Here is a 13,709-nt window from a genome sequence, read left to right as displayed (position 1 = left end):
CTTATACAGTCCCTCCAGGATTTTGCGGGCATTTTTTGTGATTGTTGCAGCTAAAATGCCTGATTTCGCGGGGCATTTTCCTAAAAGTTGCGATTTTTTTTTTTTTCACTAACATCAATAAAAAACCATAACTTTTAATATATAAACCAAAAATCCTTCCTAGTTTTGTAAGATAATTCCCAACAAACATTGCCATTCTCAAAAGGTGCTTTATTTGAGAACTTTGAGAGCTTCTAAACTGACATTCATGATCATTTCTGGATTGTCCCTGGTCTGCAGCTCTCCTCACATGTTTTGCAGACACAAAAGTGTTTGTCGATGCGTTTATGTTCCATGATTACACTGCAGGACGTGCAAAACAGCTGCAGCTGGGGAGGAAACTGGTTTGCTGAAATCTTTGTGGGCAAATGTGAAGCATTAGCGCACATTTTGGCTTCGGTCGCTGCTCCTGCACGCTCCCGGCATTCTGATGTTAACAGGAAGTGACGTCACGTGTCTTCTTCCTGAGTTATTTGGGCTTATTTTGTATTCCACGGTACACAAACCCACAAAGAAGAGACTAGAGCACAGAAACGGTGGCGAAACAATAAATATTGGGTTAAAGTTGCAGGAAAGTTGCAGCGTTTTGGACAAAGTTGCAAAAAGTTGCGATTTCGCTGGGTTTGCTTGATTTTGCGATAATAGTTGCGATCGCAACATCGCAAAATCCTGGAGGATCTGAATATAGTAAAATCAGATTTGAAGAGAATTTATCAGTAAGGACACAAACAAGCTGCATACTCTATTACTTTATGAGATAACATCAAATTTTACAATTGATGCTTCTTTTGATGCAAAACAACAAAACAAATTTGTCCTCCTGTATTTAACTGCACTGACTGATGACACCCTACTTTTAAAAAAAAAATAAAATGAAAAGTAGGTTTAAAACCTGTTTCCATCACATTGATTCTTCGATTCTTCTGGGATGCCTCGTATTATTTTCTCCTCCCTGATTGATTACAGTCTCCGGTAATGACACCACAGGATTTAGAGTTTTTTCTCTTCACAGTGACAAGGTAAAAAATATAAAGGACACGCTCAATCAGTCACTCATATGGACTGTGTCAGTTTGAATAACTGCACAGGAGACGGGTAAATATGAGAGCTGATTGATATTTGAAGTCACGGTGAAACAGTCCTGCTGCCATGGAAACTGGTTTAGAAGATACCAAAGTAAACTTTGTCAAAGTAGACAAACTTTTTATGCACCGAAATTATAAACTTGAACTAATAAACTGCTGGCACAAACAGTATTAATGCATTTGATCTTTCTAAGTTGTACATTATTAATTTATTATTACGACTTTATGCTAACTCTTATTTAAACAGAGGCGGTCTTAACCAAAACTAAGTTAGATCTACTGAATTTAGCTAAAAAAGTAGAATTGAACTGAGTGAAGAACATGTTTGGGTCCTGCATCCATCTTTAAAGCATAAAGGTAAATGTTTCAGAGTGTCAGAGCAGATTCACAGCAGACCAGATGTTGCTGTTGAGATGTTTTTTTATGACTTGTGTTGGAACTCTGTTTGCTTTGTGTGGACTGATGGGATCTGTGTGAACTTCTGTGCAGTCTCTGAATTAGAGCTCAGCAGGGAGGACAGAACCGAAACTTTCTGATCAGTTGAAGGTGCGACACACACACACACACACACACACACACACACACACAGGTTTGCAGGCAGAGTTTATTGTAGAACAAAGTCTTTCCTCTAACAGTTTTCAGCAGAAACACAGATTTATGCCATGTAAACGCTCAAACACGGCACTGAAGTCGCTTCATGCGTGATGGCTGTGTTTCAAAATATTCAAGCAAATTTAGAGTTGAAATGATTATTGCATTATTAAAATTACTGAAAAAAGAAGCTTTTAAAATGACCCTGTCAGTCATGACATCAGGTATGGAGTATAGAGAAGCTCGGCGTCCTGCAGCTCTTTGGTTCATCTGTAATGTTTGTTTCTGATTTTTGACCAAAATCAAATTAAATTTTCTGTAAAGATGTGAATAACCAGCATATAGCTCTGACTTACTGATGATAAAGGTTAGCCCGGGGGCGGAGCAATGGTTTGTTTTCATTAATAGTTGTTTAATTGGCAAAACAAAAAAGATTTGGTGTTTTAGGGTTGAAATTCTCCTGACATTTGTTTTGTTTTTTTCTACAAAGCTGTTTAACTGAACACATAAAGCGAAATAAACTAATATGATGACCATTTCTTTCCTTTCAATTTATTCTTAAACTGATGCTGCCATAATTTATTCAGCTGTGAGGAGAGAAAATTAAATGATAAACATTTTTAACGGTCATCCTTTCCTCAGCTCACTTTGCTGTCACTAATTTAAGCTTGGAAAAGCCTAATTTACATCTAATATTGATGCATCTCAGAGAGAAGCTGTGGAAGAATGCAGTTCTTGGCCACAGATGGCCACTTCATTTATTCCACTTAAAAAAAATCTGCTATTGATGAGCTTTTGTCAATTTGCATAATATATTAAAACTGAAGTGGAGTTTTTTTCTGGGCCATCAGTCAAGCACTTATTTTAAACATTCGGGAATAAATTGTTTTTTAATGTTTTTGCCATTTATAGTCATGTCGTACCTTCTTTAATGGGAAAGTTGACTGTGAAATATTTGAAGAGTTATGTGAGACTTTCTGAAACCTTTTTTCCAGTCATTAGGAGCAAAACAATACATTTAGAAATGGTAAAAAAAAAAGATTTTCCCTGAAAATCAGAAGAATCCCTGTTTGACTTGAAGTGAACTTTATATAGCTGAAGTTATATTTCAGTTCTTGAAAGTTAGCACTTTATGTAAAAGGTAAATTAAAAGTTACACAATGATTTGTAAGTTCGTGAATTCAGATTTAGAGGATCCTGAGCTGGAAAAAGGCATCAAGTGTCAGATTTTTCAGGCCCCACGGTCTCAGAAACATCCCATTGGTAGAGCAGAAATCACTATAAGTGCTCGAGAACATGTCTAAACATCTTTCTCTGGATCCAGGCATCATACAGACTCTTTTTGTGGGACGAGCTCAGTGAAGATGAACTAAGACAAATAGAAAACCCATCCTCTGGTGTGAGATTTATAGAACAGGAAGGATTCAGCTTATGGAGGTTTTGAAGCCATCTACATTTCCTGAGTGAAGGCCTTTCTTAGTAAAGATGCTCCTAAACCACAACCTTCCTCGGTGTCAAAGGGTCCTGGTGCTGAACTGACCCGATCAGGCCACCTTAGTTTCCAAACACTTGGTGCGGTGAAAGATCAATTTCTACTCAAGCTGCAGCGTTTATCTGTTGTTTCTGTCATTGTGAGTGAAGTATTTAAGAGTTCTTTGCTAAATCAGTTCAGTGGGTTTTTGCTTCTTGCAAGAAAATGTAAAAATCTTGGAAGATGTCTGGACTGGTTCTGAGCATGTGCATGTATTGATAAAATGCTGCATGAAAATTGTGAGAAATGCATAATACGAAGAATCTCTATTTCTATCAAATCAAAGGAAAATAAAATAATTCATTTGGAGAGTTGTTTGTGGCAAATCACTGCAGGAAACAAAATTCAACTTGAAACCCAAAATGTGGAGCATTAAAATTCAATGATTTATTACAAAATTTGATCATGTTTTAGCTCCTGTATAAGGTGGGAGAAGGTAGTGACATAATGCTGAGAAACATGAGGGGAAAATTATTACCAATATGAGATTCAAAGAAGGGAGAGAAAACAATGAAAGTGGAGCACGGGACAGAAAATAGGTTAATTAGGTGTAAGAAACACCTCCTGTTGCCTGTTTGCCTTTTTTCTGTCTCATTTCTTTGTCTCTTCTTGTGTTTCCCCCGTCGTCCCTCAGCGGCACCTGTTTCATGTTTGTCTCGCCTCTCTGCTTTGGCACCTCTCTGTCTCTTCTCATCTCTTAATGAATGCGAGCCTCGGTAACGCAGACTGCCACCAGAGACCTGCAGTGGGCAGACTGACAGCGTTACATCCACCTCAGAGAGGAGGAGAAACACGCTCGCAAAGACAAATGAAGGTGATGGAGGGTGGAGAACGGAACAGAGTGGCTCGTATAAACCAAGGATGGATTTAAAATGGGGCAAAGAAAAGGAGATGAAACTGAGTCACAAATATCTGATTTTTATCCCTTTCATTTCTGCAGAGCATCAGATTTATCCAGGTTTTGTAAACTTATATCCTTAAATGCTTTCACCAGCACAAAAAGATGATTGCACAATCACGAATAGCTTTATATAATAATAACAAAAATTGTATTCATTGAATCAATAGAAGCAAATGAAAGGGCAGCTTCAGTGGAAATCTATCTTCAAGCATTAAATATTAATGAGCCAACAGTCCAGACAGGTAGCTTTAAAAAAGACATACTGTTGGATTTTCAGGGTGGATTTATAGTAAGGTGAAAGTTATCTATTTTTAAGCATTAAATAAACTCAAACGGCATGCTTTAAATCTGTCACCTTCACAAATAGAATCACAACGTCAGCATCACTTCTTTAAACTTCTTAATCAAAGAATGTTATACGATTTTTAACTCAAGTTTTTTTTATCAAATGAGTAAATGTTTGGAATGTGCAGAGAAAACTAATTTGTTTTTAGCTACAAAGCTGCAAAATATTTATTGAATAATCTAATTTGCAGTTTAAAGGCCCAGCATTCCTTGAAGGGATGCATATCGCCCGCCGCCTTTAACAGAAATCTGTTTGTAAAAGATGACATGCATGATGTCATGTTATATAATGACATCCTAGAAGATGTATTCGTGCTCAGAGTATGTGTTGAGGATGACCATCCACTACTACCACTCAGGTCAAATAGGTCTTGCAGCCATGTTAAATTGTGTTAACTGCAAAGTTAAAGTTGTAATTGTTTAACTTGTATAAAAGTTGATGAAGAATCTTGTTTTTATTTTTCTTCAAATTATAGTAATCATATTTATTTGCAAGATCAAACTTAAATTTTCCCTTTTTTTCACTTTTCTTTAGTGCACTGCATCGTTAAGGTCAATTAGTTTAGTTTTGACTCTTTAATTATATTTATTCGTTATATAACGGATAAAAAAATTTAATTCTAACTTTTCAATATTTAAATACATGTAGTTCACCAAGTCCTAGTTAGTTGTATAGTAAAATGTTTCTGATTTTTGTGGGTGGGGATGTTTTGCCTCGGGGGGGAGAATCAGGGGCTCACCTTGGATTTTACTCCTGCTACATTCTCCTCTGTTTGCATGTGAGATTCCTTAATGAGGAATGAGACTGCTGTTTGGTTTGTTTATTTGGTCCAAGATGTTCGTGCTGCACCAGGAGATCCAGGAGCTAAAAGCAACTCACTTCTTTGATAACAGTAAAGTTGGAAACTCATTCAGATTAACAGTCTGACATAAGCAAACAAATCTACAAGTGAACTTATTTCTCCAGAAAATTCCTCATTTTAGTGTTTTTTTTCTTTATCTATTCGTCCATTACTCAACTTTATCACTGTCTAATCAGCAGCATCTTCCACAAGTCACTTTCTCTGCAGTTTTTATTTTATATTTACTAAAAGCCACGACTCCAGAGTTGATAAGAGCAATTTAACACCTCTGAATGCGGACGGCTCAGTGTTGTATGAGAATGAGCCTCCAGGTCGATAACACATACTGTTTCTGTAAACATCATTTGACTCCAGACTCTCTGCGCTACGTAATTGTTTCTCTGTTAGCTGGAAAATCAATCCAGCAATGATTGGACCCCTCCCCCCATTACCCCGTCAGCCCCGTCTTCTTGTGAAGGTCCCGTCGTGCTCGGGGTGACGAGCTCAATCTGTGGATGAAGGATTGTTCCTTTCACGTTTATTTGCATTCAGTGGTCTCTTATCTTTGCATCTCTGGCTCTTATTTTATTATTAAAATGGGTGATTTTCCTTTTTATTGTCCATAAAAAGTGATAATAACTCTTTATTTCTTTGTTTGGAAAAGGGTTGAGAACCTTATTGTACTCCATGTTGTTTTTAAGCAGATGGAGCATCTTGTGTTTATCCCTCATCTCCTCTAATGTAACGTTAAATAGAAGATAAACATCTTATTGTTAGACTCAGTGAAGGGTGATCATAACTGATAAGTGAGACGGTTCGATCCAACCTTTCAGTATGGAGTGTCAATCAGGAGGTAACAAGTGCTGGATTATTTATTTAATCTTATTTATGGGGACTGGGCTGTGTCATGAAGTGACTTCTTACCTGATACCCCTCTGTTATTTAACCTAACAGCTTGGGCCCTGGTACATACACTGTCAGAACCAATTAGATACCTAGTACATACCTGTTGGGTACAAACTGGGCACTTACCTGTGCAAGTACCAGGTATGTACTCAGTACCTGGTAAACGTACCAGGGTTGCATCATGTGTTGCTACCTTTATATCTCTTTCTCTGCAACTTGTTATTCTTATTCACTTGGTGGTATTTGTGCTGCACCCTCCACCCCCCTACACACACACACACAGTTCAGTTCCCTTCATGTTATCTGCTCAGTTAGGTCTTCAGGTTTAAAAGACTGTGATTTTTAGAGTTTGAGAGAACCAAAAGACTTCTGTGACGTGAAGGTGTTGAGTAACTCATAAGTATGAGATCTGAGTATGTCAGAGATTATCTGTCTGTTGGTGAAAGGAGCACGACAACATGAGATCTTCATTACATCTGTCTTGGAACACAACGCTAAAATTTACAGACAGGATTTCAAGGCATCATCTCCGCTCGTTGCACGTCCTTCTGTCTCACTTCTGCAGGAGAAAGTTTAAAACATTTTCCTGAGCCGTTCAGGTGATGTGCAGCTGGAAGGTAGATCGGCCTCTTCACGGTTACATCTCTGAAAATAACAGCACCACGTGAGCCAGAGGAAAGTGCTGAGATCAGAAGTCGTTATTCAAACAAGGACTAAAGGAAACGGACTGACTGAGGTAGCTGAAATGTCACTGATGCAAATATATTATACTGCATTTATTTACTGATTGGTTTAGATCTTTAGCTTTAATCATGAATTAGAGGTTTAAAAATAGAATCCACACCGGGCTTATAGTCCCTTTGGTTGGTTTGAGATTCCCCTGATGTTCCACATTGACACGTCTGAATGGTTTTAGCAGTTTTTAAATGTTATGATTGCAAATCCGTGAGTCTTTTTAATCAAACACAATCATTAGACTTCTTTTTTCTTTTTGTTTTTCCCAGTAAATGACAGTGTCTTTCAGTTTGGGAGTGCTGGAACTTGTTTTGCACGATTCATAAAAGATTTAAATTGATCTATTTTCTTGTAACCGCCAATCCACGGGCTACGTATGACAAAACGATTCTGTAGGCAGAACGGCAGCCGTGCCTGTGGTCCATGTGATTATCAGCCACGGAGAATAAACGGCAGCTGGGCCGAGGCCCGCTGGCTGACCCAGAACTCACTGAAGGAATTATCTGTCCTGGCTTCAGAACTACACTAAACAGTTTGATTGATTTCTTGACAAACTTCTTAATTAAAGACAAATAAAACCCGCGTTTTTCAAGCACTTTCTTCTTGAAAGCTGAAGGGAAGAGTGGAGAATTATTGGCTAATTCTTCACCATCATTAATTCATCCCTCCACCCAACCTTTGGACTATAGGGCAGGAAAAAATAAACATTTAATGGTTCTGTTGAGAGAGAAAGGAAGAGCAGAAAATCTGTCCTCTTTATGTGATTTAAACATAGAGACACTTTGTTGATCACAGAGGGAATTCAAAAGCATCAATAACATCATGACAATAAATGAACTCATTAAAGTTGTTATGCAAGTTTTCATTGTGAGCCAGATTCCAATTTTGTTAGCAATTAAAATAATTTAAAAGGATTTTTTATATATAAATTCAAATCTAGATAACAGTTTGACAGAAAATAGGATTTTAGCTCCATAAAGATGATTGTTAAAGAGCTGTTGGTTGAAAACTGGACATGGTCCAGTGTCAGGTCTTGGCAGATTTTTTTTTTTTTTCCTGTTTCTCAAAGATGTGACTTGATGCTGTTCGTCTTCTTTTCTGCTTGTTCAGTTTTCTCATTCTTAAGCACACTCTGCACAAATCACAATGAAGTACAAACACTGGACTGAAAATAGGTGAAAAAGCAGCCAAAAACAAAGAAATAAAAATAATAAAAGCTTGAGAAAAAGTTTCTAAAAGCCCAGAGATAAGATAGACTACTTTGTTTGTTTTTTTCCAAAGAGCTGGGCTTTCTGCAGTCTTCTAAAGAAATTAGGGGTGTTTAAAACTTTTAAAGGTTTTTGGTTGTGTGAAAAGTCCAGGAAACTTTTTGTTTCTGTCTCAAGGAGTGTTGGAAGTAGCGTCTTCCTCCTCCTCCTCCTCCTCCTCCTCAGTGTGTGCTCGCTCCTCGGCGTCACTGGGCTGTAAAATTGTAAACCGTTTGCCTTTTTAGTCTCACCGATTGTGGTGTCGCTCTCGGAGAGACATTAGTTAATGAGTTTCTACTTTAAGCTCCTTCCACTGAGACGACACTGGAATAAGTCTCCCTCGTCACACACACACACACACACACACACACTCCCCAGTATTTTTTTTCTTTCATTCTCTTGAGGAAACAAACGATTGAGTTCTTATTAATTTCTTAACGGCAAAAATTAAAAGGGGCTTTTTTGTTGTCTCTGGCTCTTTTTAGCATGTGTAAACAGTTTGTATTTCATTTCTGTTCGTTTTAAATTAAGGATTCTTGTCTGTTTTTATACCCTGAGGGTTGATTGCAAGTGCCTGTCTTCCTAGTGAGGAAACTGCACAAGATGACTAATCTTCCATGTTTCCCCTCTCTGCTCTTCTTAAAATACCACAAAACAAAAAAAAGAAGTAATCTACATAAGTTAAATAGATGTCTTGGAGATTGATTTAGTTTTTTTATACAATATTATTGCAGAGGAATGGAAGAATTGAAGGGAAGCTTCAGTGGTCATATTATAATCGACCATGATAATTACTGAAATACGCTAAAACAAATCTTCAGATAAGAAAGTTGAGATGTAGATTTATAAAAATCATAGATAGAATCAAATATAAGTGGAAGTGAATATAATGGGGGCTTCTGTGTTTGTTTGTTTTCCAAATATTAAAAAAAAACAATTGTTATACTTGTTTGAATGAAAAGGGAAACATTACAATACATTAAAATAACAGCATGAAGTGTAATTAAAGAAGAAAACGATACCAGGAGAGGGAATTAAGTGGGAAATAAGAAGGTGAGAGGAAGAGATGAAAAATGAATAACATGTAATAAAAGCCGAGATTTAAAAAAGACTAAATGAGCGTGATTTATTCATCTTAGGTGATTTACTCCGTCAGTCGAACTCGTCCTAAAGTCTTGGCTTTCCTCGACACTTCCTGCTTTTATCTGGATCACATCTCTGCTGCGTCCCTGAAAGTTTACATAGAAAATTATCAGTACAATGAAACCATGCCAAAATAAAAACGAACCATTCCCACTTCAGAGTATTTAAGGTGGTGTCTCACTGGGCTGTGATTGGCTGGTCAACAGCCTTCATCAGAATAATCGGAGACTTTCAGGTTGCTTCTCACCTTCCCTGCTCGACTCTGAGGCCCACAGTCCCGTCGCTTGAGTTTTAAACACGTTCAAAGAATCTTTGCAACTAATTTTCTCTTTATATGGTCACAAAGTTGCAGTAAGCGTCTCAAACCCATCTGAATTTTCCTGCAGGCGTGAAGCTACGTGAAGCTGTCCTCTGACATAAAACCTCTGAGATAAATGTCCAGGACTAAAAGCAACATTGATTATTGTTGCCTGACTTCCACCGAGCCACTGCTCAGTAAGACACCACCTGTAAGCTATTTTTACATTTAGCATTTTCAGACCCCTTTCATTTAACCTGAACAAAAACAAACTTTCTGAATTGTGTTTTTATCAGTTTTAAGAACTGAATGATGATGATTGCTTTACATAATCTGCCTGTATTGTTTTTGAGAAGTCTCTTCAAGCAAGTGTCTGTAGCAACACCTTCTGTAAAAGTGATGCTGAGCAGCCGGATGTGTGTCGAAGCCATTCTGACAAACTCCACATTTGTGTGAAGAAAAAAAGGCTCAGAAACAGCTAAATGGGGTTTGAGGTTCACACTGCCTTTGCAGTGTTACAGAGAGTTGGAACAAGTGGGAAACGTGTGTGTGCTAAGAGGAACGTGGCCTCTGGGGGTAGATTTTACTCAGATTTGTTGCACTGATTGTTCTCGTCTGTCTCAGTCTAATTGCTGGAACATACGTTTTTATCCTGACTTGAAGCCCCTTTTCTCTCATCCTTCCCTCCGTCGTTTCATTCAGTGTTAATCACACTTCACTGAGCGGGTACTTTCAGCACAGTTCCAGAGAAATAAGCCATTTTCTTCGGAAACGCAATCAACGCCGTGCTCTGTCATAACTACAGTGGATCCGGTCACATTAAGAGTCTGTCTGTGACCCAAACACCGTCTGAAGTTTCACATTCTGCTGTCAGATTTTACTGAAAAGCTGCAGCAAGGAGCAAACACTTTAATGACACGGGTACGGGAATTTTCCAGGCTCGTCTTGTATCTTATATATATCTGGTAATGTTGGTCTTTTCAGACTGCAACGTTTAGGGAGGAGTGTTTACAAGTAATCACACTTGGAGCAAAATGAAGTAAAGATTTGTTTACTTTGGTTAAGATTCTTGGGAGCTTGTCATAAAACAAATTGATAAGCTTGGGGGTTATAAGGGGTTATAATTTGAGCAATTAAACCATAAATAAAGCAGAAAACAGAATAGAGCATTTAAATTAGAGAGCAATTAGTGGTAAAATCAGTTTGCTACTAGTAGCTTTATTTTATTTATTTTTCTTTTTACAGAGGACTGTCATTGTTCATGCAAAAGAAGGTTTAGCAGTAATATTGCAGATGTAGTAATTTACATTTATTCACCTTCGTTCTTCCAAAGTGACTTACAGGAATTTATTTTATTTAACCTTGATTTTTTTTTTCCGTGGGCATCCTTGAGATTTAAGAATTTATATTTACAGCAGTGTCCTTTCCTTTACAGGCAGATACAACTATTAAGTTTTCACATTAAAAGGTTACTAAAACTTCCTGAAGGGATTATGTAGTCTAAACGTGTTTTAGTTTATGTGCAGACATTTTGTTGCTCCTGCTGTAGGGTTTTCACCGGTTCATCCCTTGAGTTAGAAGCCTTTTTTGTGCAGGAATGATCCATAAGTCAGTGTTGCATGGATAAATAACAATTCAGGTATTGGATTAGAAATCAGTGGGGAAAAAGCAACCAAAGCCCAAAAACAAACCTTTAAAGAGCTTCAGAAAGTCTGAAAATGTGCTGATTAAGAACTATGGCTGCTCAGGACTTTTGCACAAATTCGGTTGACTTTTTTAATCTAAAGGAATTCCAGGAGTATATTTATGCATTTCTTAAATACAATGGAACATAAATCCACTCCTCTTTTGTAACTAAACTAAGTAAGTTTTATATCATGTAGTCTAAAAATGTGAAAGACATTTAAAACTTTTCGGAGGCCCGTCTTCCCCGCAGGTGTTCTGAGACTTTCAGGTGTTCAGGTTTGTCCTCAGACTGAAGACTGCTGATGGCATGCAGGATCGCTGAACTCGCCGCTCCAAGTAAAACGATTTCTTTACCCTCAGCAGGTGCTGAAAGGATCACAGGCGGCACCTGGGAAGAGAGATTTTCAGGAGGCTTTTAGGAATTTTATGCAAACAGCTCAAAGTGGTGGCGTGACTGTCAGCTGCTGCACAAAAATCTTTACATTTTAAGTCTCCGGAAGGAGGAAAAGTGCAGTCATGTGGCTTAAAATTAGTAATTTGTTTTATTTTCTGGATCTTTTAGCTCTGAAGTCATTTTGACATTCAGAAAATATCCTCTGAGCACCATCAGATCATACGAGATCAAGCAAGACGTTGCATGAGATTTAAAATAATATTCTGCACAAAGTCAGACCAAAAAGTAAAACTAGCTATAACTTCTTAGTCTAAAACTGTGGCATGAAAGGTGGCGGGTGATATGCATTCCTCCAAACAGTGCTTGATCTTTAATTTAAATTAATCTACATAACCTTTATAATCTTTTATAAAAGGTTGTAGATGCTTGCAGATCATTAAATAAAAAACAGAAAGAACGTTTGCCTAAAAAAGCCTAATTTTAGGACCATCTACTCCAGTCAGTTCAGTCCTATAAACGTCATCATAAGACCTGCAGCTTTTACTTTTCGAGGTGTTTGCGTTAAAGCAATGCACGTCTGATTGTTTCAGCTCATTCCTCCTTTTTCTTTTCCAGTCTTCTTTCATCCCCTCATCCAGTCTCTCTCACTAATGGCCTGCCTTCAGTGCTTGACCACAATAGTTTCAGCATTTGGATTACTGTAATGGGGCTCGCCTCCCCCTCATATGATCAGCCGCCAGGGGCCCGCTGCCTTTTAGCTCCGAGTTAGCATCCTCTCTACTGGTTTGACTGAGAAAGCTAAGCTGCAGGAGGATTATTCTCCAACCACTGGTTATTGTTTGTGTCTCTGACGGCATCGGCACTAAAAGCGGGCTAATTGATGTTGCCGCCTGCTTGCCAAAGGCCCTGAGAGGATGTGGATGATTGTCGACGCTCAAAAGCAAAAAGGAAGTGACCAAAGTCTGAGGAGGAGCTCTCTGTTTCAGAGGAGCTAACCTCTGAACATTAAGGAATAAGAACATTTTAAACTTTGTTACAAGCTGGAAAAGAAAAAGTAAAAACAGAAGTCACTTGAGAAGGACTGCTTTCAATAAAGGAGTCATAAAAATCTGAAATCTGTGTATTTAAACCCGTTTTTCATATTTTTACAGTCTCAAAAGGCTTCAAATAATGAACTTTATTCATATTTTGTGAGCTGAAAATATCCATTCTGATTGCAGGGAGCAGCAGAAGTTCCGACTGAACATCTAAAGATGGCAAACCCCAAAAAGCTGTAAAGAAACGGTAAGCTCTGATTTTCACCTGCTGTTGGCTGAATTTATGCTGGAAACATGACGGAGATGATGGTTGAAGCAGATCCAGCTGTGAATTTCCAAAAACCGCTTGTAGTCTGCGATACACCTGCTGTTCCTGTGTTTGTTGTAAACATGATACCGAACGAAAGCATGTTTGTTTGTTTGCTACAACCAGTTTATCACCATAAACACACAGAAATATGTTGTTTGCATGAGGGAGCTGCTGATTGAGTTTTCCAAAAACAAACTAACGCCTCAAATAAGGATCTAAAATCAGACGGGCTGAAGAGTTGATGTCTCGGATGTAGTTGATTGTTTTGGGATGTGAGATTCAGAAGTTTGGACTGCTGACGACACAGCAGGAACGTCAGGAATACAAAATGTTGTTTTTATCAAGTCATGGCTGCAGAAGAGCCTTAAAGACTGTGGATGGAGGAGACAGGATGGCACCAAAACTGTGCTTCTAATCTTGTGCAATGAAAGTAAATACAACAGTTGTTTTTTGGTAATGTTTACACCAGGGGTGTCAAACCCAGAGACACAAGGGGGCCAAAATTAAAAATTTGGTCCTAGCCAAGGGCCAATCACGATCAATATTTATTAAAAATTACATAAATTAATTAGTTTTAGATGTATTATATCAAATCATTCATATAGAAATATCAATGACC

At 38.0% G+C, this 13,709-nt stretch overlaps 1 long non-coding RNA gene across 1 annotated transcript in view; it reads left to right on the top strand.

The window, feature by feature from the left end:
* Nucleotides 1-13,709, top strand: part of LOC112450994 — a 30,812-nt gene that overhangs the window by 14,810 nt on the left and 2,293 nt on the right. The window contains exon 3 of the long non-coding RNA XR_003039723.2: nucleotides 12,964-13,027. This is a non-coding gene — a long non-coding RNA (uncharacterized LOC112450994). The remainder of the gene's footprint in view (nucleotides 1-12,963; nucleotides 13,028-13,709) is intronic.

This window comes from Kryptolebias marmoratus, linkage group LG4 (assembly GCF_001649575.2).
Source record: "Kryptolebias marmoratus isolate JLee-2015 linkage group LG4, ASM164957v2, whole genome shotgun sequence".
NCBI lineage: Eukaryota > Metazoa > Chordata > Actinopteri > Cyprinodontiformes > Rivulidae > Kryptolebias > Kryptolebias marmoratus.
The sequence above is the reverse complement of the archived record's forward strand: the minus strand, read 5'-3'. Positions and strand labels throughout refer to the sequence as shown.